This window comes from Labrus mixtus, chromosome 16 (genome assembly GCF_963584025.1).
Source record: "Labrus mixtus chromosome 16, fLabMix1.1, whole genome shotgun sequence".
NCBI lineage: Eukaryota > Metazoa > Chordata > Actinopteri > Labriformes > Labridae > Labrus > Labrus mixtus.
The window spans coordinates 16,580,105-16,607,540 of NC_083627.1; the positions used below are offsets into that span (position 1 = coordinate 16,580,105).

At 41.8% G+C, this 27,436-nt stretch overlaps 1 protein-coding gene across 5 annotated transcripts in view; it reads right to left on the minus strand.

Moving 5' to 3' along the window:
* adgrb2 (adhesion G protein-coupled receptor B2) overlaps positions 1-27,220 on the minus strand; it is a 231,648-nt gene extending 204,428 nt beyond the window's left edge. For 4 of the 5 annotated variants that reach the window (XM_061058964.1, XM_061058962.1, XM_061058963.1 and 1 more), the window contains exon 1: positions 26,405-27,219. The gene's annotated coding sequence lies outside the window, so the exon portion shown is untranslated. Of the gene's footprint in view, positions 1-26,404 lie in introns of all 5 variants that reach the window. The other variant, XM_061058960.1, reaches the window with a different exon arrangement.
* Positions 27,221-27,436: the final 216 nt, after the last annotated feature.

A 27,436-nucleotide genomic window follows, 5' to 3' on the forward strand; every position in this document is an offset into this window, starting at 1 on the left:
GGTATAATGATTACAGAATGGTGGTAAGACTTTATTTTATTTATTCCACTGAAACATCATTGGCAAACCTACAAACCTACTATCTACATTAGGCTGAAAATGAAACACCTTGGCTCATGTTATAGCTTTATAAGAAGTCATTAAACAGAGTGAAGGGGATGTACAAATGTGAGAAAGCTTCACAGTTTGACCGCTGGCTACACACTCAGGACTTAACAACATTCTTGCCCCAGGCAGTGAGGACCCTCCAAGAGTAGAGGGATTAGTTAGAGGGGGGATTAAAGGCACAACCTTCTCTTCAGAGGCTAATCAAACATGTACCCTCTCATCTTCCTCATCCTTCAATGCTCTCTATGACTATGTTTATTCAATCAGCACAAGCTGTTAACTGACATCGACTGACATTGGTTGAAAAGCCTCAATCGCAATCGGTTTCCACTTGCATACCAACTAGTATGCTATCCTAGTTTTCTCATAGGCATAAAGCTAATTCTCAAAGCATTTACCATAAACAAATATAGGTATTATGGTGGTACATAAAAGATGCCAAGCAAGGACATTAGGGTATTAGAGCAAAAGCACTATAATACAATTAACGGTAAAGAAATAAGCTTATCAGTAAGCCGTTAATCTGTGTTTTGTGGGTGAAAGCATTTTTAAAAAAACAATCTTCTCTTTGAATCCACTGTAAACTTTAAACATATTGATGCTGACAGAAAGCAAACAAGAAGACTGAAATAATGATACAAAAGGTTTGGGAACATTATATATCACTGCCTCCACAGCTCAAAGCTCATTTCTGTTCTCTGCTGTTTGGTTCATGGCTTTTCATTGCTGAGTTGGAGCTGTGTTACTGTAAATTAGTTACATAGGAATTGAAGACATCAGAACAAGTCATTATCTAACAATTGAAACAATAAACAGGGTTGGAAATTAGATTGATTACACCCCGTTTGGTTTGCAAATGAACAATATGAGTTGAAAAGATCGTCCTCAGCTTAGGGCAAGAGCAAAAACTTTCTTTTGAAATACACTGTTGCAAATTTTGGACGGCAAATTGATGATTGCTATTGTGAGAATTAGAATTGATAAAGCATGCACCTGTCATATCATCTGTCATGTCAATATAATTTTGCAACACAGTGCACTAAAACAAATATCAATGCAGAAGATGCTGGTCATAAAATATTCCATTTTACAATTTGAAAGCTGCTTTCTTTCATTTTTGGCCACCAGGGGGCAGACAACACATGACAAAAAAAACATACCACACAACTATTTACATTGTTTTGCTCTTAAAGTTGCTGCGACCAATTTCCTACACAGTTAGCTAACACAGAGCAACGTAAACAACAATTTGTCACGTCTTGGGTTAGCTTTTGTTGTTTGAAGATATGAAGAGATTCGGTTCCATTTGGGTCCCTGCCAACCAAAAGACCTGCATCATTCGAGTGTTGCTCTACTGTATTTGTTATCTACTTGCTAACTTTTTTTTGCCATTAAGCACAGGTTAGATTAGCTCAGTGTGTAGGAGCTTTTAAATATAATCAGCTAAAGTTCATGAAGCTGCTCAAACACAATTATACAGTACCTATGAACCCAGCTAACCCATGGAGAGCTTCAAGGTTAGCCGTGAATACTATGATAATGCTAATACTATGATTTACAGTAGCCACTTGAAGGGACCCCTTTCCCATTTCACATGCCACTTGAATCAATATTACCAAAAATACTCATTAATGCAGATTGAGGTCTTTTCAAACACAGTATGTAGACTAAAGATTAGAATGCCCTTATGCTCATTGAATCTACAGTATGTTCATGGTTGTAATGGAGGTCTAAATGGTCCATACATCCTGACGATAAGCCCACCCTCATCATGAGAGCACTGGTATCTGGGTTCAAGCATTTGTTTCATGAGTCTGAGAGCACAGAAATTACGGCGAGAATCACTGACATTTCACTCCTGTCTGATGAACAACGGTAATTGGTTCATGTGAAGAATCGCCCCTGATAGTCTGGCCTTAAAGAGAGGTCGAGATATTGTGTGAGTACAGAGACTAATGGTTCTGAATGGGGTGGGGGGGGGGGGGGGGTGATACGTTCTGCATGGTAAATATCCATCTCTGGATAACCATATTCTCCTCCCATTCACATGTGAGTGGTCAATGCAATTCCGTAGGGCAATGAAGATGGAGAGTGCGGCGGCGGCACGTAGAAGGCAGCCTAATATATCAGTCGGAGCTGCTGGAGAGTCTGCGTGATAAGGAATTTTCTGCATTATACTGAGTGCAGGGACCTCTTATAGACGGGTGTATACCACAAAGAGATCAGAGACTGTTGAGTACTTCTGATATAAGCTATGCTAAAACAGGGCCATTTTTATTTTTATTTGACCTGAAATGTTGTCATTTAGTGTTAATCTGCACAAATCAGCAGCTTAATTGTCTGTTCAACCACTGATGTTTCTTATCTTTATCCAGAAAGGCTGCAAAAAGGATCTGTTTATGTTCTGGCCAACCCTTGAATTAAAAGACAACAGAGCTAATCAGACATGAAACCGACCTAAATAGACACAGCTTTAGCCTCCCATGAATACCATCAGTGGTGCAATGTGACAGAACCATGTCTTTTGTCCTTTAATTCTTCCCCTACCACTAAAACCCATGTCTGTGATCTGCTATTTTGGCAGTATGATGAGGTCGGTATTATTAATGCCTTGATATTAAGTCGTTTCATTTTCGGGAGGCGGCGCGACTGACAGCTCTGAAACAAGCATTTGACACTAAAACCGTCACTAATGCTAATTCCTCCGGTGCTTGTAGAAACATTAATCTGTAATAATGACACAAAGGCCTTATGTCGACAGGGGGGGGGGGGGGGGGGGGTTACTTCCTGCCCCTTTAAAACCCATGACAGCCAAACTTTCTAATAAAACTCACTATATTTTTTCCATTCAGTTTGCAGATAAAGAAAAACAATCTGTTGATTTCAACTCAATAGGACACAAAAAAGAAAAAGAGCAGGCACTGTGATGCATACATAAGAGACTGTATCTATGTTGCTCTCCTTGTGTGTGTGCACCCACGCGTATTGTGAATATCCACTGAGTGGGTCCTTCTTCTTTTCATCATGAAAAGCATTATGATCTGAAACAAGAAAACATTCAACAGAAGCCGAAAGAAAACAAAACAACCCAAAAAAATAGGCAGTAATGGATGTCATGCGGGGCAAGCATCCACACACTTATAATTAAGCACATAAAATTATAAAATGGATTTGCAGCGTCTACTTGTGTCTCTGCCTGTGCATGTGTGCGAACATTTGGCCAAAGATATTTCTCACAGTGCAATTTACCGGTCCAGCGAGACATTTCCATTTTCAACTGAAGGGTTTTGTTATTCACAGACTCCTGCATGTGTGTGTGTGTGTGTGTGTGTGTGTGTGTGTGTGTGTGTGTGTGTGTGTGTGTGTGTGCACACAGCAGCGCACGAACAAGAGATTTAAAGAGAGCGCTTCAAACTGCAGTGAAATGAGTCAGAAGGGGGGATTAGTGAGGGGTTATAAGCCTGTTGTAGGAGTTAGGGCCTTTTTAGCTGAAGATCAGACAGAAGGAAGCACTACAGCCACATCAGACGCTCAGTCGCTGTGTTCTTCCCACACTCTTGCCTCTCCTTATCATTGTTGCGGTGCAATGATTGCTGTGCATGTCCTTGGTTACAGTGCCAGACTGTCAGCAAAAAGGAACGCTTTAATTGTTGAGCAGCAAGACACGGGCAAATGAAGAAAAAGAGGACGCAAAGCACAAGTTGGACGGTGATCATTTTGAACGCATTGGAAAAAAAAAAAAAACCCTGTGGTGACAAAGTGAGCAGTTTAATTTTCACTCAACAAAACAGGAATCACAGGAACAAAACCCTGTGGGCTGTGTCTATGCGTTGAATGTACACATGAATGACACTCCATCACTATCATTAACCCAGTGCAGACATGTGTCTTGCACATAATTGACAGGATGAATGACACTGTTGTCAGTGTTTATTCATGTTCAAAGCACTGCATTAGAAAACATAATGAATCTGTCTTGTTCTCCCATTAGCTCACACAAGAAAGATCCAGTTGGTTGCATTTCCTACACACATATACACACATTTACACATTCCCACATTCATAAATGCATATCACAGACTCCTGTATGTGTATGTAAATGATGTCATGTTAGTGTTACAGATGGAAGTTGGGCATATTTTAGCCTCTCTGGCCAAACACTCTGCATGTCTTCAGGTCTAAAGCCGAATGACTAAGTACCAACTGTGGGATTGGCCCTTTCCCACCAATTAGGATTAGTTATTTTAGACATCTGCCAAAAAACAGGCAGCATCCCAGGACATATTTCACACTGTATAAAAGCGTGCCTGTTTGCCAAGAAGATTTACTTGCAGACTGTCGGAGTATATGGTGGTTATTAAGAATTAATGTCAGCTTAAACACCCAGAGCCTTGTCATTGAAGTGGACTCTTAGGCCCTGTTTACACCTGGTATTAACATGTATCCTAGGTGATCCAAGTGGACAGCTGTAAGTAGTAATACCTCTCCAGTGACCCTTTGTAATCAGATTTCCCTATCTCTATATGCAAATATACACATGGCCTCTATCATTTTCATTCAACTGATTAAAAAAAAACAATGTGTTGCAGACAAGCACCTGAGATACCCCTTTTTCCACCAAAGTGAACCTTTGGCTTGTTCTGGGATGGTGCTAGTGCTGAATTAGAGCTGGTGCAACTATGCGAGTCGTCTTGCTTTTCAACGGTTAAGGGCCGCAAAAGAGTCACACAGCATTTTCAAACAGGGCGTTAGATTGGTTGAGACACTACGGGAGGGTTACTGATTTAGTCCTAGATTCAAATCTAAGGGAATTTACCTAATCAACCAAGTTTTGCAGCCTCTTCTCATTTAAGTGGATGAGGTCATAATTTAGGAAGGGTTATAAAATCATCACAGTGCAAAAAGGAGGAGCAGGACTGTGCATTTTGTATTTAAATGTGCCTGTGTATGATGGACATTTCGGCAAGTAACAGAACAGGGATGGTGATGGCAGATCATTCCACTTAAACAGCTAACACACACACACACACACACACACACATATAGAGTCATCCTGATACAGAAGTGCACACGCATAAACACACGCACACACCTTTAAAATGTGTAGCGAGATGAGATTTGGCTGGCTGCCAGTGGAAGATATTACAGCCATAATTCATTACTCAGCGGCCTGGGCTGATCCCGGATTTTACTGGCACGAATGAATAGTAAAAGATTTTCCAAAAAAAAAAAAAAAAAAAAAGAGTTGCAGCTTTAATAGAAGTGAGACTATAGTAAAAGAGATAGTAGAAATGTATTGGAAAGAGGTAAAAGGATAGAGAAGTATGATGAAAAGAATACGGTGGAAAAATCAAACGTAAATAATTAGAAATTGATTGAAAACTACAAGACATCGGAAAACACTGTCCAAGCTCGGTAAGAGTCCAACATAAAGCTCAAAGATAGACCGTCAAACCACAGAAGAAGGCGGAAGAAACTCGAGGGAAATCGATGACAACAGATTTGACTTAGAGTTATGAGGTGAATAAAACAGCAAAAACATTTATTGCCAACAAACATCTTGAGAGTCATTCTCCTCTTGTCTTCATTTGCCCCAACATCGCCTGTATCCTCTATTTAAGGGCTGAGCGCTGGCTTAGTGCTTTTTAAATAAGCTCAGGCAGAGTTTCTTAAGGCTTTTAAGGCTTGATTCCCCCCCCCCCCCTTCATTAAGTAGATGAATCCCACTATTAGCCAATAATGCACAAGGTCTATATACTCCTTATACACACAATTTACCCTTAATACCTACAGGGGACATCAAATAGAAACATTTGTGTGGTTGAACAGTTAACACACACAAACACACCTAGAAAAGAGTTAGGATAATGGCTAACTACTATGTGTGCCTCGATAAGAGGCCGTTCAGCCTTTAATAAAAAAGGATTACGCTCTTATTGAATAGTCTTTAAGTCAAAAGGTTTACAGTTTTCGTTTTAATGATGCAGATTTTGGAGCTAATTCTTGCAGATAAGCTCAGGATAACAGCTCCTAATGCGGGGAGAGGATTCTCCTTACTATAATCCATACCCACTATACTCCACTTTCTTGGCGTAGGACTTAGAGGCACCACATTGACACCAAAACCACAAAAATCTGTTCACACTTGGTTGTGCTTTATTGAAAGTGTTATTACTGTATGGTTCTCGACAGACTCGGGTCTTTTAGAGTTAGTGGCCATATGTACCGTGTAAAGGCTATGTGTCTAACTAAAGTGACATTTTCTGCATTTAGGGGCGGCTATTATCCCCGTGAGTTGATCTCTCTGCAACCATGCATGCAGAGACGAACCAAAAAAGGCTGTCATTTAAAGAACCAACCACACAAATTGGACTATAACCATACCTTACATTTCTTAATCATTATGTAAATGGGAACGGGAGCAACAATCTGTTCCTGTGAATGTCAGTCTATGCAAGGGTGTTCATCAAAAGTCTGTTCAAGCAAACAGGATGTGTTTGTCAGCCTGTCAGAGCGCATGCCTTGATTGGGTTCAGTTTTCGGTCGTGTCATTTTTCACCTTAGAGGAACCTTTCAGGACAATCAGTCAAAGGGAAGAGACAGAGAAGATGAGTGCCAAAAAAAAAAAAAAAAAAATTGAATGTAGAAAGGATGAGTGGGATAGAAAAAAATAATCTTTTTAGCACCCCACCTCTAGATTTGGAGTGCATTTAAGGGCTTCTCTTCAAACTAGCACTGAGTCACTAGGCAAAATCAAATGCAAAGTTGCGGAAAACATGGGGAGATGGGAGTAGTGTTGTGGGAGAGCTGGTGGAAGAGAGGGTGAGGCGAAGTGACAGACATTAGCACAGTTATCAGTTATCTGGACGATTGCTTTTTAGTCATATTTCCAAACGTTTTGTAAATACGACAGGCAAATTCCTATCTTTCTCCGCCCCGACTTAAGCATCCATTAGCCCAATTAGACGACTTCAAGAAGGCCTTCCCCTTGGCTGTAATAATCAACTATTTAGGCTGTGCTGCAACAGGCTGCGATTAGCTTTCTTCACATTTCAATGTGGCACATTCTGTTGCTTGTGACATTGAACACATGTCTTAAAGATTTAAATGTTGCCAATCTGTATGTTACTTTTAAAAGTTTGAAAACATTAAATTGAAAGTTCAAGGAAATTTTAAGCGTACATTTTGAGCGGCTCCTGCAATTTATTTTACAGTTAATCTTTCTGCACAGCAGGACAATTGACTGTAGTAATTCTTACACTTAAGAAGAAGACAGTAATCTGAACATCAACTTTTGCAGCAAAGTGAACCCTCTTCTTACACCTAGGTAATAATAAACCCTCCTCGACACAGAGACGGGGAGATGCAAAAGATTCAAACAAAGATTCAGCCACTACTGAATATACAAGTAAATTGGAAACGAAGGAGAAACACATAGTGTTTAGTAGTGTGTAGTGTGTAGAAAGGCAAAAAAATGCACTTTTGAGAACTGTGGGCATCTGACCTACTAACCAATTGAGGTGAACATTGATGGATGGCTGACATGTTGCTGATGGTCTGTGGGTGTTAAAAGACAACTCAATCTGTTCCCTTATTGGTCTTGTGAGGCTGTTAATGGGGACGTGAAGGGAAGGCGAGTGAGTCCAGCTCTGGTGTCCACTAAACGTGCTACACTGATGGATCTGCTAACACTTTACTGCAGTGCTCTATGCCCCCCCCTTTCCAAACTCAACCCATCCCATCATAATCTTTCTATCTTGCACAGACACGACAGACCAGGCGGCTGCATCGCCTTCCAATCTTCCTATCACAGCTATAGCTTCGCAGTCAGAAATGAGTGGAAAGAATAGAAAGAAAAAGAAGTGTGAGAGAGAGAAATAGGTATTGATTTGATCAGATATAGTGCTGTGAGCCGGTTCGGCCATGTTCAGCAGCTTAACACCCTGAAATAGAACAGGAGAAGGAGACAGCCCGTGTGGGTGGAAAGTGTACAAGACAATACAAAGATGAAGAATGGAAGCAGTATTCCAGCCTGCTGAGAGAAAAGGGAAGATGCTGCAGAGAAGACAAATGTTATGTAAAGGGAAAACCTTTTTTTTTTTTTACAGATGTTTGTGTAAGCATTGGTGGAACGATACATATTTCTTAAACTACTACTAAATACCACATAAACAGGAGTAGATTTATTATTTTTGTACAAGTGTTTTTAATGTTTGTTTCTGCTGCTGCCGGCTAGGTCGTAGTGTCTAGGTGCCACAAGTTCCTCACTGGAGCTTTAATGGTGCACTCGTTAATTCAGGACTTAGGATTTCAGAACTACTTGCAACACAACAACATTGTGGACTATGTGTAGCACTTCCTCTTCCTTGACTCAGTAGAGACGATGCATAACTCGCATCCCATTAGTTTTGGTGGCACCTGGATGTTTCTACATGTATTTCAAGATCTGCATCCTAAAACAAGCTCTTACTCTGAAACCGTCCATAACGGTCCATTTCTTCATTTTGCTGTGTCACAATTTGCATATTTGTGTCCTCCTTAAAAACAATATATTTTGCGTATCTGTCCAAGAAGAGGGACTCGATCAACTTTAGTATTTCTAAATTTCCTTGAAGCATTATTTGGGTTACTGTAACTGTTGTCTTATTTTTAAATCACTTGACATCATTGCTATTGATTATAGTAACGTTGTCCTCACCAAGTGATTGCACAAATCCACAGAACAACATCAATAGACCAATGTCTAATGGGGCAAGAAACAATCAAAAGCCGACCCTTAGTTCAGCCAAAGATGCACCATTTTGATCTACTGTACTTGGAACTACATTTACTTCGACTTTAGTTCTGTCATCTATATGTTTATTTTAATTTTATATTTTAATTTCACACTTTTTTACATACTTATTAAGTTTTAATTATCCTTTAAGTCAAAGATGACAACTTTCCTGTGTGTGTGCATGTGTGTTTGAGCTGTCTCCCTCTGGCAATGTGACAGCCATGTGACTGGTTGTAATTGCCTGCCCCACTCAACGCAGTGAGGGGTTAATAATGCCAGCAGCCTCGTATTCTTGCCGTCACCTTCTGCTGTCCGGCTCCGACAGCGGCTCTCGCTACTGATAGGCTTCAGCACATACAGTACTCCAACACCCCTATGCACACACACACACACACACACACACACACACACACACACACACACACACACACACAGACACACACACACACACACACACACACACACGCACACTTATATGCAAAAACCTTCACACACAGGTTGTGAAATATAATCCTTAGAGTGTGTGAAACAGTGTAGACATTGGATATACTGCAAACAGAGGCATATCTCTATCACTGCACTGCCGGACGCTCACATAGGCAAATCCATAGTGAGAACCATTCACACACACACACACAGGCTTATACACACTTACACAATGATTAATGTGGTCCAACCTGCACTCTCATTCACTCAATAGGTGTTTACAGCCGTTTAACACCGCCTTAAGGAACTACAAAGACAACAAGGCCAGTGCAGTGGAGTCAGTCCTCTACACTCCAAAGCGCCCATACATGACATGTCCAGACAAGTCATCCAGTGAATCCTATATTCAGTGCTTTTACAGGTCAGTCTTCCACTAGCAGGTCCTTAATAGAGATTTATATATTTGTCATATCATAAGTACCCTGAAAAGCCGTCGCAGCAGCGCTTATTGAAATAAATTTAGTCGCGGCAAGAGTGCCATAATCTACATGATAGATTAAGCTCTGTAGGATTTTAACCACATTTATATCAAGGGTTTAACACATCATCAGCGACTACGATTCAGTTATAATCATACCGGCGATCAAGTCTGTCAGGAAAGTACAACAGTACCTGTTATATATTATAACCAGACTGTGTGACATTAATGGACCTGGATTTTGACTTGTAGTGCTAAGTGCTTTCTTAGTCGTCCGACTACTCAAAAGGGCTTTTCCACTGCATGTCACATTCAAGCCATTTACACCACAGTCACACACTGCTGTCAGAGGCTGCTATGTAAAGTGCCCAACTGGACTGCTCCATACTCACTGATTCACACTCAGTTGGTGGCAGGAGCTGTAGGGTTCAGGGTCTTGCCTAGGGACTCAACATGTGACTGAAGGTGCTGGGGATTCAAAACCCCCCCTGACTTTCTAATTGAGAGATGGCCGACTCTACCACTGAGCCACTGTCGCCTCGAGGCAACACCAAATCTTGTGTATAAAGAATTCATTTAGGAAAAGTGGGATATTTAATGACCTCACTACTTCAATTTTCCCAATAGATGAACTTTTGTTTTTGGGGAAAGCAAAAAATGCAAATACCCCAGCATTCCTAATTATAGAAAGTCTGGTTATGAATGTTCTGAGTTTGTTTTTACAGAACGTGCAAGTTTAACAAAGCATCATTTAGCAAATGAGATCGGATCCAACGAGGGACATTCACAACAACGGGCATTTAAACGAGACACTTTGATGTTTAACATGCCGGTTTGAGTTCTGCTCTACTTCCGAAGGATATGTGCACGCAGAAACCGTCTCCATTAGGAGCCCCACTCGCCCCAGTCCCAAGCCATTGCCAGAGATTGGCAGCATCTAATTACATTCTGCGGCGGTCTATTCCTTTAAGGTACTAGGGGTGCTACTCCACAAAGAGCGCTGTTCTGAATCTCTCGGGTGTCTCGTGTGCTCGTTTTAGGATCACAGACTAAATTGGGTCCGGGAGAAAGGTGCTGATGGTGTGGGGAGGAGAGATTGGGCTGCTGTGATACTGGAAAAAAAACTCTGTCAGTGCTGCAAGCATGAAAACTATCTAAGCCTCACAGAGGATTTTCTTCCTCACTAGAGCAAATATAGAGGAAGTCATGTGGTCTTAATGGATGGTTTAAATGTTCATAGCAGCCGGATACAAGTGTGCTCTCCATATGTATCTAAGAGCAGATTATGTTTGGGATCATGCTGGTGAGACCTCGACATCTGAGCAAACGAATAAGGTCATAAGTATTTTTCAGTTAAAATGAGAACACCCAGAAAACAACTTAGATTGATTAAGTTGTATGCCTTTATATAGGAATTCACTCCTCATAGGCAAAGTTGACAAGTGAAATGTTGAATTGACTTCGTAGCATATTAACATATCTTTGTGTTTTACACAAAGCGGTGTGAATAACTGTAAGAAAGCAACGCAAGAAAATTGACTGCAAAGTATGATGTTGATTGTAGACTGTATAAAACATGGACGTAGTCTCAGTGACATCACCCATTGGTTTCTGAAGCAGATGTTAGAAAACTCAACGACTGGATATCACTTCATTGTAAAAATGCTGCCTTTTGGTCAATGTAGTCACAGACAAAGAGGTGGAGTAGAGGTTGGCCTTAAGTCAAATCAGCCACGCTACTCTTTAGCCAAATCATTCAAAATTTGTAGCCTTAATATAATCAAAGTGGATAACATATAAAAGAATCACCTCTCTTATAGTTTTAACCAATAAAGACATTATCCATAGAGAGCAAAACTGTCTTTTTTTTATTTCACCAGGTTGTTAACATGTTAATTTCTGCTGTAAAAAAATAATTTTAAAATGGGCCTTAGTGGAGATTATTTGGATTTTGGAGCCAGCTTCAAGCAGACACTGACTGCAGATTTGTTCACTTCTGCATTGACTTCATTTTTCAACAAGTGAGGTTGCTGCTTGATATAGACCCACAATACTTTTTTAGAATGTCCCATGAATTGCCATTGTTTGCATGTGTTACAGGGAAATGTTCAAATAATATTTGAAAGAGAGGGTATATCAACGCTGACAACTGAACAGTGGTACATCATTTTGGCCATAAACAAAAAAAGATCGGCATCCTTGTTATGTCCTAATTTAAAACTGTACACAAAATTATTTCTTGCAGTTAGAAACATTTCACAAAGTACTTGGTTGAATCACACAATTCAATTGTTTGACCATTATAGCTCATACATTAAAAACATATCAATTAGATAAAAGCAGCTACCTCCACTAACAGACCCAAAGCAGGAATGTGTGGTGCAATCCAGGAGAACGTGTGGTTACCATGAACAGGTAATGGATCTAAAATGGATGGGCTGAGAAATTCATTTTGAGAATAGGAAATGTCAAATTTGAGTCCACTTTGTTACACGAGAGTAATCAGTTCCTTTCAATGTTAATTTCAGACTGTTAAACTTACTTATTGCTTCTGCAAATCCCATGAAGCAGGAGGAAACAGATAGCAACAGGGAGCCACTCTGTGCACAAAAGCCTAGCACAGTAAGTGTTCTGAGATAATGGAGCTGAGCTCTAATAGTAATATAACAAGGTTTCATGTGTCACAGTGTCTCGCAGTATGTTTATGTAGTATGTGTGCAGTTGTCATGGCTTCATGGGACTATGCACAATGCAAGGCTCAGGAGAAAAGTGCCAATTCAACAGAGGAAAGAATAGAAAAGATGCAGGGAACATGCATGCCATTTGTTCCTGCAGAGTCAATATCCCAAAGTGGGGATGTCATCTGTTGGATATGTATTGACGGAGCTTTCCTCGCCTAGTATTTCTAGAAAGGTGTGATGGTAAATAAGGTGAATGGCAAGTAATGCAATGATTTGCCTCAGACCTAATATTGCAAAGTATGAATTTACAAATATACAATAGAAGGTGAAATGAGAGTATGTATGTGTATTCTGAAAAAAAAACCGTAACATTTGCAAATAATCAATGAAAATGCTTTAGGTTACAACCTTAAAAAGGTAGAGTAGAGCAGAGCAGAGTTTTGGGATTTTCAATGAAAAAAAGGTTGAATTTATTAGGCTTACTGATTAAATTAATGATATAAGATAAGAGAACTATAACAAAGGGCAATATTTCTGGGTTAGCTTCTAGATAAAATCAATAAAACTTAATTACAATCCTCCATATCCATGCAAAACCTTTTTAACTCTAATTGTGCAATCTGCTGTTTAAGACCCTTTATAATCCGTTGCCTGAGCTTTACTGAAAAACATGCATTCATAAAGTTCAGGGTTGGAACAATCACCCTGAGCTTTTCCAAATCATAAAAAAAAAAAAAACTCTGAAAGACATATGAGGGTTCTTCAAGACCCCTGAGGCACTGGTAGTAATTCAAGCATGGAAACGCCAACCGATTAGCAACTCAAATTGAACTGTATGGAGAAGTTGGTTTCCAGTGAGCACAGGCAATATTTGTCCAAGCAGTATGTCACAAATGTTAAGCTCAACACTTGGCCAACAAACAATTTCATTTGGCCTTTTACAGCCTCTATTTACAACAAGCCAAAACACCTCCGTGTCAACAGAGCACACTCGGGGGAGTGTTCTACGCTCAGACCAGATATGATGAGACAAATCAGAGCTTAAATTGTCTTTTGTGGTCCTCTCCCTCTTATTGTCTATTAGCCACATGACCCATCAGGTGGGTTGTTCTTATAGCTTATTTGATCCTGTTTGACCTGGAGAGAGAACCATTCACGCTTCATAGAAATGACGCCTGCTGAACAACATTATATGAGCTCTTAAGAGATGAAAAACACATTTGTTTCACACTATACCTCCATGTTTGGTTATAGTTTGAGCTACATCTATAAATTTTCATTTGTACTATATTCTACAAAGACATGTCAACACGTGAAGGTATTAACCCTTCCCCTGAAACAACCAAAAAAGGGGATTGTGACTCAGAGGTAGAACACATCATCAACTAATTGGTCAACCAGCTGTTTGACCACCAGTTCCTCCAGTCCCTAATTGTCCTTGAACAATACTGGATATTGAACCCTAAATTGGTCCTGAAGGCAAGGGCCCTAGTGATGAGTGTGGAAGTTTGTCACTAAAATGGTTGAAAATTAAGGCAATAATTGGATATACACAGGTAATACTAATGTTGTGAAGTTACTGAAACAGGAATTACCTCATAAGCATTAACTGCAGATACAAGTGTCAATAAGGCAGCTGTTGGTAGAATTATGTCTTCACCTTGAGCAGAGTGAGGCTACCTGTGCTCCCCTGCCTCTGGTCTAAAATGAAGCTAGGCTATAGGAATGGGAACAGTTCGATAGGTTAGCTTAACTCAAGCTCCATATCAACACATGGTCTTTAGGCTGGTATTAACATCTTACCTTGGTAGGCATTTATTTTCACCTTGAGCTATCAGCTAGCCCCTGCCTCTATTGCAAGTGTATGAAAGCATTCCTTATTCAAAATGTGCTAGTTCTGACAGGCTTGTTTAGGTAAACCTGGCTAGCTTAGGTTAGCTAAACTCTATCTCTGTATCATAGCACAGTCTTGAGGCAGGTGTTGACCTTTTATGTTGGTAGGCTAATCTTTCTGTATTAAGAAGAGCCACACTATCTATTAGTTCCCGCTGCGCGAGGTTAGATTAACTTTAGCTCTGTATCAAATGACAGTCACCAGTAGGCCTTTACTGAGCTTTTGAACTTCTTATTTAAAATAATTAATAAAATGATGAGCTAACAGTGAATCACACAATATATAATTAATATATCTCATACTTACATACTAGAATATAACCACATGTAGAAACTGCAATGCTTGTTGAATGTGCTTATCTTGACTTATTGCTTAGCTTTAAGGGGCAATTGTTCACAGAAAAGATTATCTATGATTAGTTGCAGAATATTTCGTCATCAGTGAGTTCAAATTTATAATTTTCTGTCTACACCTGAACATGTAACCGTATTGATGAAGAGCACACTGTGGCAATCCCTGTTTCTACAAAGTGTGTGGGCGAGCTGGGTATTTCTTCATATGAGCCTGGTGGCCTCTCATTCCGAGTTTAATTACATAGCTGGCCTCTGTAACACTCTCATTTCATCTACCTGTCTAATTGCTTTGAAGGTAGCAGGGGGGCCACAAGATGACACAGCCTCTGGTCACGATGTTTAGAGGGGAGACAGTAAATTACGCAACACATCTGTGAGGGGACCTCAGTCTGGCTTCTCAACCTAACCTGCATGAAAATCGGAGTCATTTTATTAACAGCGGTAACTCATTTTGAGGGTTTTAAAACTGCATGGCTTCAGCTTCTGGGGCTTTGCAGAACTTGTTAGTCGTTTTTTTTTTTGCTTTTTATGTTAATTCATTTGATTGGGTTCCCTTGAGATGATAAAATGCTGACACTACAACCAAGAGGGACCTTGTGACTCCACCAGGCCACTTGGGGGATACTATAGTTTGACAGACTTCCTATGAACCTTTTATTATGGTAGTCTGATTTTTGTATGGGGGATATAAGGTCCTTAAGAAAATTGAAGTATTTTGGAGAAGCCAGCCGGAACACCTACAAGAACGCTGAGCATTGCACCACTGTACAAAGGGCTGTAGCATACTCATCTGAACCAATTTAAAAAAAGTCACACCATGTGTAAGGAATAATTCCAAATATTTGTCCATTTTACCTTGCTGTTACGAAGCCCTTTCTTGTGGCACTCAACTGTATTTCAGTTCTACATTCCTACCCAGGTTGCTGTTGGTATCCTGGTCGAACTCCAAAATGGGGGCTTTGCTGACCTGTAACTTCTAAACATGCTATGGCCTTTAATTAGAAGTAACCCACTACCACAAAATTCTAAATATCTCTTTCAGGCCTTAGCCACCAGGACTATATCTGTAAAAATGTGGTAAAGACATTGGCTAGTATACACATGCTTGATAGACACTCAAAATATCAGTATGCCAAGTGTGGGCCAATGGGAAGGGAACCTTTATTTATGAAGGCCTGATACTGTAATTTAAGGGAAACCAATGCAAATCCAAATATGAGGGATAAGGACACCATAAGGCATAAATAGATAAATTCTCCATAAAATGACATTAAATTGAGCACACATAATCCCACGGTTTGTGAGCACAGTAGAATGGGTACAATCCCTCACTGCTCTAAACAGTCTGAATCCTCTCTCTCTCTTCCCAGCTGCTGTTGGTTTTCATATTGGCTGTTCCCCAATCGTTCCCCAGTCATACTGGGAGAAACCTGCCGCAGTACTTTCCATAGTGAATGTGCTGAAAGTTGGTCACTCAGCTGCATAACATAGTACAAAGCGAAGTTTAAAGGCGACATAAAAAGCACATAATGTATGTGAAGATGCTGAAGGAGGCCCACAGGTCCAGATTTGCTGCAGGCGGCAGAAAACTGTGATAAAAACCGTCAGCTCAGGATGAAAATGTTTCAACTTGAGCACAATTCTGATGTTACCCCGAGCTGTAAAGCGCTGTAAATCTCTGCTTGATGAATGTACAGAGACAGCAATGAAGGATGATGGATCCAAAGGGAAATAAGAAGCTGCCTGTACGTTCTGAAAGCAGTCAGTCTGAACTGTCACACACGCAAACAGTCACTTTCCTTTTGTCAAAGCAAACATCTGTGCTGCCATGTAGGGACACATCCTCCTGATGCTGGTGGCCAAGAGACACAGACTGTAAAAAGTGCAAGAGCAATCAAATGCGCTTAGGGGGAGTATGAGAGAAAACCAACATCACGACTTTCAAAAAAAAAACGCTACTTCACACGAAATCACATCGCTCCACTTGCTACCACTCTGCAACACTTACACGCCCTGTGAGGTCCCAGCGCCTATATGAATAGAAAATTGAAGTGGATGGAAGTTGGCATATGCTATTACGTATATTTTCTGAATTTTCTGGCCCCACGTGTGACCTCTGAAGGAGTTATTAAAGGCTTTGCAGTTATACTGGCTCTACCTATCAAACCCACTGGGCTGTAATAGCTGAGGTTCAGGGTAAGAACGTTGTTGGGGTTTAGCAGTCTATGTGTAGATGGATTTGTCCGATCAAAACTGATTTAGAGCCTTGTGGATGTCTACCAATTCAAATAAAACTAAACCTTCTAAAGCTTATGGGCTTGGTTGACACACACACCACATATATTAAATGTTCTAGAAAGTGGTTTATTTCTGTGACACATGGTAATGCAAAGAAGAACTGGTCGTGTTTGAGTTGTGTTGAAGACTTGCTTGGACCGCTATTGTAATAAACTAAGAGTGAGCGGTCCGAACCAAGTTTGACAGACACTGCGTTAAAACTAGGTATGTTACAATTGTCAATATAATATTGAACAGTTTGGTACGGCATCCACAGTGCTTACAAGTACCTTCCATTCGTCCGAATTGGCTCTGTTTGTGTTTGCCTGTGAGTCCATGCGCTGGGATGAAGAAACCCCTCCTCGTGAGTTGATATCCAATCACTGCGTGCTGAAGTTGGGGAAAGCTGACAACACTTCAGTGTGTGATTTCACACATTACTTTAACATGGAGAGCAAAGTGGAGAGGCTGCAGTAGGAGGAAACGCCGCCACCTTTCAAATCAGTGGTGTGGGGACATTTTGGTTTCAGGTTTGAGTATAATGACAAAGAAGAGAACGGTGAACAAACAAATGCTGGAAATGGGAACACTGACTTAATACTTACTTTGGCTAAAAGTTTACAGCTAGTTTGAACATAAGTCAAAGATAGATATCGGCCGATGTATCAGTAACATATTTTTTTCTCTTTCTAATATCAATATCGGTATTTGCCCCCAAAAATCACATATCAGTCAGGCCCTAGTTGAAACCATTGTAACTTACTTAGCCCTGCATGCACAGTGAATGAGAGGAGAGAGCTGTTAATGGAGATCACTTCAAGCAGCATGCACAATGATCAATGAAACCATCCTGATTAAGCAGTTCAACAGACATATAAACATCCAAGGTCGGCACCTCACTGACACCCTCCCTTTTCCTCCGTCTTTCTTTGCCTTTCGTAATCTTCACCAGCTGTACCTTTTTATAAAGTCGCCCCGAAACAACACAACTTTCGATTTAAAACGTTTCACACATGAGGTGACATGGAAAATCTGAGAGAGTGCAGAATAACATCAGCTAAACCAGCTGCACAAAATGTATATAACCGTCTCTCTCTCTCTCTCTCTCTCTCTCTCTCTCTCTCTCTCTCTCTCACTGACCACCTGCACAGCTAACAGATGGTACTCGCGAGGCCTATGGGAGGAGTAAATAAAGAGCGAGGGGAGATTGTCCAGTCTTTCATTGAGTTTAGATGGAGATTGTATACATAAACACAGAAAAACGGTTAATAAACCTGGGCAGCCTGTCAATGGAAAAGTCTAATTGTGAAACACTGGTTCAATTCTAATAATGCATGCAGTGTTTAGACTTCTGCCGACAGGGAGGAGATTCACTTATGTTTGGAGGGCCAAATCTAACATATGTGTACCTAAAGTTGTTTGTCCCATCAGCAGCTGGGTTTTTAAATAAACTGTAGGCATTTTTGCCTGTACACTTTTATGATCTTCTGATAGCCATTGACTGCATGTAATCATTAGGGAAAAAAAATCAAGATTGAAATGATAATAACACATTATGATGATATTTTGACGACCCTGTCCATCAAAAAGCAATTAGCGCTTCTTCTGTCTGCGTTGTTTTTCTTTACTTGCCTCCTATCTCTAGTCTCCTTGATTAATCTGTTTGACAGTATCAAAGATGACTTCATTATTATATGCAGACTTTTAAACACCACGCTACTTTTCAGCATGCAGTCTGAAGCTATGACAGCAGAACCTCTGAACAACTCTCTCTCTCTCTCTCTCACTCACTTACTTGTTCCTCTTCAGCCTCTCTTTTCATTCCGGCCTCAGTGGAAATCAGGAATTAGACAGTGAAGGATGCATATTGTCGGTAAAAAATAACGGCCTTACAAAAGAAACACGATCAATCTTCATTGATACTCTTCTAAACGATTCATCCAGGACAGCAAATGTGACAAATAACTATGCAATACTGGCATTAGGCTAATCATCCCCATGGCAACATTGGACTGTCAAATGTACACACATGGCACACTGTGATTCTACCCAGCAAGCCCTGGGCTGGAAACCCACCTGTCCACTTTATTTCCTCCAAAAACACACAAGCGGCAGCTTTGACAAGCTAGTAGACCCGGGGAGCTTCTCCACACACTGACACGCACAAACACACACACACACACACACGTTTTCAAACACACATTTCAAGCATGGGTAATTGCACTTGCATCAACGTACACACACATATAGCGCACAGGGTCACAGGGAACTAATGAAACATGAAAACTGGCAGCACAGAAAATCACAGCATGTTACTCCTGAATGCCGAGCGGAATTTCTTTTTTGGTCTTAACCTTTATTCAAACAGGCAAGCTGAGCACATTCCAAGAACACATTTCATTTACGGCAACAGCCCAGGGAGTTTGCAAAGCCCCTTTTCCAAGTTAATTGTGGGATCTTACTTTGTCATAAATGTCTTTCTCTCTCTCCTTCACTGAGGATTAGTGTAAAGACGTTAAGAGATGTCAGGCGTTATGGGCCTGTGTGTGTGTTTCATAAGAGCTCTTAAAGACATCAACAACAAAAAAAGGGAAAGAAAGTTTGGAGCAACAAATAATTAATAGAAACATCTCTTTGACCTTTTCTGAACCTGGATTTCTTTTTTTCTACCTCTGTTCCAAAATAAACAAAACCCTTCAGTCGGGTTCTACCGTCATGATATTTCATTATATTTCCTCTGAAAGCACTCAGATGCATGCAGTATCATATTTACCTAACGCCGCACATGCACACATCACATCCCATCAGATCACACCACAAAGGAGTGCAGGCTTCTTCCATCTGCTTCGGCAGAGAGCAGCATTCCACTTGTTGGCCTGCAAACACACAAGGGCGTCCTTTCATAAGGAGCCTTAACAGAGGCCGATGGATGTCACAGCAGGGTGCTTGGCTGATGATGAGGCCAGTGTGCGAAGGCAGATGAGTCTGTGGCCTCTGAACGCTGAGTTAAGCAGTGAAAGGAGCTGCCTGCTTGTGCCTGAGCTGAAAAAGGTAACAACTGTATGTGTGTGTTAACCTGTGTGTGTGTGTGTGTGTGTGTGTGTGTGTGTGTGTGTGTGTGTGTGTGTGTGTGTGTGTGTGTGTGTGTGTGTGTGTGTGTGTGTGTGTGTTTCTAAAAGAAATTGGGGAGTCTGGACATTTTCTGTTACATAATGCGATGAACAAAACAGAGAGAGGAAGGTGCAAAGAGAAGGGAGGCAAGAACAGAAAGAGAGAGCTTCTACATGCTGAGAGATGCATAGTGATGAGGTGGAAATACAAAAGGTAAGACTTTGTAAGTTGCTGAGACGCAGCCCGAGAAACGGCAATCATGAGAAGCCAGTAGCTAAGACGATCCTCGCAGGCCCTCCTGTACCGCACAATAAAACAGCAACTTTAGATGCTTTGAATCAATACAATCTGCCAGCTCTTGCTCTTTCTCTGTCCCCAGGGGCCATGCATTATGAAAAAACATTACATAAAAAAGAGGGGGAATATTGCTGCTGGGACGCACAGGCACCAAACAAGAACACACACACACACACACACACACACACTTGAAATAACCTCGTTGAATTCCACAGTCACCACCCAACAGAAAAAAAACTCCTTCTTCATGGAGTTATTAACACAAAAACTCATCGTATTAACTGCTCTCCTTGGATATATTGTGGCACTTTCTTATCCCACGTGCGATCAATATTAATTAGAGATGTGAATTATCCCCACAATTCCAGGCAATTAATTTGTTTTGTCCCCCCCCCCTCCCCCCCACTTCCTCTTGCAACTCCAACCCATATCTATTCCCAAGGAAGCCCCATCCTCCCACTTCTTCTTGCCAAAAAAAAAGCTTAATTAATTGTAGACAGCGAGTCTATGGGGCAGTTTTTTCTTTTGTTTCCTGTTGATTTTTTTTTCCCTTTAGCTTTAGCCTCGGCCCGAGCCCAGTCGTGTTCATAGAGCTCCCCCCCGAAACCGAAATGGCACTGACTGCAAATATTGACACAGTCACCCAGGGACTGCGCCAAATGAATGCCGCCCCAGCGACAGAGGCATCTGTGGCTCCAAATGGAGCATGGCAGAGCATATGAAGTAGGCGGGCGGAATATATGACAACGAGAAGAGGTGAGGAGGGAAGTCGATGCTGCGAATGCGTTCACTTCTGGCTCTTTTAAAGCCTCCAGACATTTTTGACCCAACTTTGAACTACTTAGTCGTCATTTTTATAGGGATTATTTTTTTTTTACTCCCCCCCATCCCTTCTTTGCCTTCTTTACCTTGCTGAGCGAATGTCTGTGTGGTGGAGGCTGATGTGCAGTGAGTTGACAGCACTGTCTCTAGATGTGATGATGGAAAGTCTCGAGCCCGGTTGTCGGGGCATGTTACTCTTACCGGCTCATCCAAGCACATTGATGGGACAAGACAGGCATACCCGATTTAAAATAACACACCAACCTGGGCATTACCAGTGACGAAGCAAGAGGCCTAGATTAGAAATCACAGAAGACAACAGGAGAATCATTTTTAGACTAAAACAGCAGGATGGATAGGGACTTAAGAAGATCGGAGTGGGAGAAATTAGCATGGGGGCTTGTTAAGAGAAGGCCAGGTAGGGGGAGGAAGTGTGTGTGTTTGTGTGTAGTGGGTGTCAGAGGAACAATGGCCCAGCCAGGGTGCAGTGATCCAGGCAAGACCAAGCTGTCGCCAGCCCCTGCTCCATATGCAACATTTTAACAGCATGCATGTTCGCACAACCACACACAAACACACATAGCTTTATGCACCACTATCACTTTGACTATCGTATCGTCTATCTCCCGGTGTGTGTGTTCACTTCAACTCTCGCACATTAGCTCATCCGAGCAGATTGAGTGGAGGCTAAACAAGGAAGTAGAGAGGGGTAGGTGAGGCAAAAGGTGTGTGTGTGTGTGTGTATGTGTGTGTAAGAGGGAGACAGAGAGAGAGACAGGGAGAAGGAGAAGGATTTAGCATTGCCTGCATTAGTGCATGACATGTGGGCGGATATTGAAGATGTTATTAGTATCACATTTACAGGCCTTATAAAACTGCCACAGAGCCGGCTGGTTTTCATACATCTTCAGCCGATATGTGTCACGCTGTCATTTGTATTGCTCTTCCAGCAGCTGCTCGGGTGATCATTCAGTGATGGAGCCGTCATTACGTGGGGTCTCATCTGTCCGTCCTGTTTAACCTTCCCGCTGAGCTTCGGTCAAAATTGACACATTTTTTTAAATGTAGTTCTGTAATAAATGCGTTGGTCTTTATTTGAAATGAGGCTTTCAGATACCCTTCACAGTTGATTATCAATCTTAAATTCTAAAGCAAATTATCCTTAAAATTATAAAATCCTAAACCTTTATGTTACATGTTTAAAGGGATGAGTTTTCAAAGCCAGCAACAGCCAACTATCCTCTCTAGCAAATGCTCCTTTTTCTCAGATATCCAACTTCTCTCCTTATGTGGCCCAATAATTCTAACCAAGTAAACCTAAATGAATATAATATTCACCGTCATAATGACACTTTGCACACCTTGTAACAAACCTTAGGTCTGGTAAAATGTTCAAATCCAATGTGGAATCACAAATAACTCCCCGTGCATTTCAAGAGGCTTCTCAAAAAAAGAGCAAGTGAGATCTCCAGAGATGTCTGCAAACATTTGCTTCGGCCATCTTGGCAAAGGGAAAAACCCAGAGCTGAGGGTTTTGGTAGTGGACCATGTCCACTTCAAAAATAAGAGAACAAAAGAAAGATAGCAGCCCTGCACGCTAAGAGACCAGCCATTTATTCAGTATGCTCTTTTGCAAGTTAACACCCTTTCACTGTTAATTACTGTAAATCTTGTCAGCACTCTGTCCCACATACTTATAGCCATTCAACTGGACTGCTATAACAGAAGGCTGACCGCGATAACTTCATACTAATTCAATTAAAAACTTTTGCTTGTGCATGTTAAACTTCAGATACTCGAACATAGTTACATAAATGTGTATTTCCTGTGACCTCATGTGACCTCTAGCAGTATAAAGTACTTTTTGTTGCCATGGTTTTGTGTTGTCTTCGTCTGAACCCAAAGCACAGGATTTTAGCAGTAATAAAAAAAATGGAGTACAATGAATTTTCTTGATGGACAACTTCAGATGAAGCATGCTCAACATGGCCTGTGTGTAAACCAGGATAATCCACCAACTGTCCCTGTATAAACATGCTGCCCTGAGCGCTCTCCATGGTGCTGAATCTGAGGCTACTCTGAGTGTATGTCCAACATTGACTACAGCCCATTGGTGGGGACAGATGGACAATAATCTAACAGATAACCTTACCAAACTACCAAACCATACTGTGTACAGCAAAGCTTGGTTTTTTTTTGGGTGATTGTCACAGGGTCAAGCCATAGCTTCCTCCATAGTCCATTGGTACTGTAAGCCACACACCACACACACACACCACATTCCAATCTGCACATTGCACTTTGACACCCTGGACACTTTACACTGTTTACATTATTCTATATTTAATATTTTGTACATTCAAATAATTATTTTTTATTTTTTACATTATATTCTATTTTACTGTATATATGTGTATTAGTAATTTGAGTGTTTATTGCATGGCCTTGCGGAACAGTCCTTACATTTCACTGCACATCTGTATGAGCATGTGACAAATAAAAATCTTGAATCTTGAATCTTGAATCTTGAATCTTGAAGCCTTGGTGAAAGACATTGTTTTGGTCATTCCTTTAACCTGTGATAAGCTTCTTCCTGCCCCTCTTACTCTTACCTATGCATCCCAAAACTAGACTGAGAAGACAACATTCTTGAAATATGGTCAGTAATGTCCCATCTGAGCAGATCTCTTGATATGTGAGATTTGTTTTCTTGTTTTTAGTTTGCTTTTTTTGAAAACTGGGGAAATTGTTGATGTCATGTGATTCAAATACAAGTCTGACAAATGTCTCAGTTTGTCTTAAAACTGTCTCTTGAATTTGGATATTTCAAGAACATAAATGGCTGAAATATGTATCAAATGCTTTAATGGGGTTGAACATGGTTAATTATTGAGTGGTAAGTTTGGGATTCAACTGTCTGTAACACAAAAAAACTCAAATTAGAACTCAGTTTGTGTCACTAACAGCGGAATAAATCCCAGTAGTTTGTAATGAAGCAGTTAGAAAAAGTCATAGCACTAGAACATTGAGTACAAAAGTATCGAAACGGATGTTCATACAAATCCTTCAAATGGACACTAAAAAGCAGACTCGGTCTTTTGGTTGCAACTATAACTGTTTGAACACAGGGAGACCCAGCGTTTCCCCTGCCCACCCTTTGTCCTCCGCATATCTGAGGGTTAAAAAGGAGACTCTTCTCACATCCAGCTTCAGCCATCATCGGTGGGTTGCTCGTATCTGCTAAAAGGGGACATGGCCCTGCAGGCTCCATTAGCTCCGACAGCAGTAAGCCCCCAGAAATAAAAACGAACGAGGTTAGTCAGCGGGTTTTACAAAGAGAGGAGGCGAGGGGCGGGGGGGGGGGGGTTAAAGTTGATCACAGCTCACATTCAGGGCGTAGGCAGGGATACAACACAGCCACTCACTCCAACATCCATTTAATAATGTTCTGGGATCATACTGTATAGTTTCACTTTGTAATGATTACAGCAAGCCTTAACTTTCTTTTGGAAACATGAGTAAAGACTACAGGCTAAATCCGACCTGTTAATCCAAATATAAAATGTGCCAAGACCCAAAGAGACATCTCAATGAATCAGTGTCCCTGTTAAACAGCCTACACCAGTTCCCCCACAGGCTGCCACAGCAGAGTTCTGCTCATTTTTGTAGGGAAATTGTTCAGCATGCCACAGATGGCTACTTGGGGAATAAAATAATGGAGGTCGCTTCATGCTGCCATGTGCGCTCCCTTACATTATTTAAGGGGGATTTGATTGTAACGATGGGAGTTTTTTAGTTGTTTTTTTTTTTAGGTGCGTGCCGAGTTAGCGCACGAGCTGCATGCTCAACAGATGGGTTAGGAAAGAGAGTGAGAGAGAGGGAGAGAGAGAGAGAGAGAGAGAGAGGACGCTCCGAGGCTCCTTTGCACTCCCGCTGTCTCGTCCTGGGTTGTCATTCCCGTTCAGCGTCACCGGAGCCACCTGCTCGCTTCTGAAGAGGGGGAGTCAAGGCCAGAGACTCGAGAACCTCTCTTGCAGACTCCATAAAACACCCCATATATTCATCATTAAACGCAAAAGAACCCGGGATAGACTGGGGCGGAGGAATGGTAACGAGAAGTGGCACTGCGGCAGACAGCCACAAATAAATCGGACTTCAGTGCGTGATCAGGTAGCTTTCAAAGGGCTTTCTGTTGCGTGGTGAGATGCCAGTACGGATGTAAGTCAAGCAACCCCCCCCCCCCCCCCCCGCGCTTACCCATCCCTTCAGTCCCCCCCCCCCCCCCCCCCCCCCACTCCCAGTGCACGCTCACTGGCGTCTTTGGTACATCCTGGCTCTTTAGCATTCAGCAGGAGAAGGCACCCACTCACCCAGGCGCACAGTGCGCACGGAGTGGGGAAGAAACACCGCTATCACAACTCTAAGCCCCCGCTTTATACACGAAGCCGACGCCATCCTGCTTTGAATCATTTCAAGCCATTAGAGAAGCCCTGTCAAAGGAGCTGTGGTTAAAAAAAAAAATCTCATCCTAAAGTCAAAATCGGTATCGTGGAAACTGAGAACACCAGCATCGTGTTTGTGAGCGAGCGAGCGTGTGTGTGTGTGTGTGTGTGTGTGTGTGTGTGTGTGTGTGTGTGTGTGTGTGTGTGTGTGTGTGTGTTGGCTGGGAAAATAGAGCAGGTATGGAAGGTGAGAAAAGAAGTCTGTGCAGCCGGTGTGCGCACGATGGTGCTGTGAGTGTGTGTGCGTGTCTGTGTGTGTGTTTCTTTTGGCCACTGCGCAAAGTTACAGGTCTGCCAGCGGCTTTAGAGGCAACCACTGAGGGATTCAGCATTCAGAAAGGCTCTTTCTCTCCACCTGTGCTCAACTAATGGGCTCCTCTTCAGCTGCAGAGATGGATTTGGGGCTTTTCCTGTGATTAGTTCTCCTGTGTTCAGGTTCACAGATCTCACATCCCCTCGGAACTGTCGATATACTTTAGCTTCTGTTTGCAGCACTGGCTTCTCTGCATGCGTCCATAAAGTATGTACATGTGTAAACTGTGATTTGTACACGAGGAAGTCTGGATTAAAATGAATAAACTAGCCAGCAGACTGTAGAGGAAGAAGAACTGCATGGCGCAAAGAAACAGGCAAACGGCTCTTGACAGAGATGTTCAGTTTAATAGATTAAAAGAATTACCTGATCGCTGTCAGCAGCAGTTATTTGATGCGACGGCTATTCCCCGCTCGGTTCCGTGGATACAAATTAAGTTTCCCATCCATGGCACGTCTCAGATGGAGAGGGGAGACTATCACTCATTCATCCCTCGCTGCTGCGCGGAATCTTCTCCCGATAAATGTTCTTGACTGCGAGGCATTCCACTTCTGCGCCTCCGAAAACCCGACCAAAAAAATCATAAGAGTGGGGGGAAAAAAATAAAAAAATAAGGACATGAAATCATAAAGTGGCCATAGATATAAAAACAGACGAACAGAACAGAGGGACGCAAGAGAAAAAAAGGCAATGCAAAGAAAAAAATGAAAAGAAGAAGGGACGTTGCTGTTGTAGATGTCCAGTTTTGTTCCAAAGATACATCCACGTCAGATAATCTCCATGGTTTTGCGCATATAGGCACGCTGTATATTCCAATGCAAAGAGAGGACGCGCTCACAGGCAGCAGCGCCGCAGCAGCAGCAGCAGGGGCAGAGTGGGATAACGGTTTTTTTTTCTACTGATGCCCGGTACTCCAAGTCCGAGGAAGCTCTTCATTTGAAGCAGAGATTGAAACAGAGACAGCGAGAAAAATGTATTAAATAACAATTCCGGTCACTGTCCCTCTCCTCTTCCCACGCAGAGGCGGAAGTGTGTTTGTGGCTCTCTCGCCTTCGCTGGCATTCGGGATGGGTATCCACAGGCAGCGGCTCACAGTCGGGCATCTGGCTCCCCTGCAGTCGCTTCACAAGCGGAGGACAGAGATGCGCGCCCTCGCTGCCCTCCGCCGGGGATCCGTCAGGCGCGTTCACAGCGGAACCCCTCCTCCCCTCCCTCCCCTCGTGCTCTTCCTACCCCCGCTTCCATTGCCCGTCGTGACGTCAGTACGCGCAGTTTCCAAATACAGAAATGCAAAAATGAGTAGAATGATGCACATACGTTTCAGGGTAACTTGGTTTTTTTTTGTAAAGTGGTTCATGTTTGTTGAGCAGTCACATAGATTTAAAACAGATAATCTTC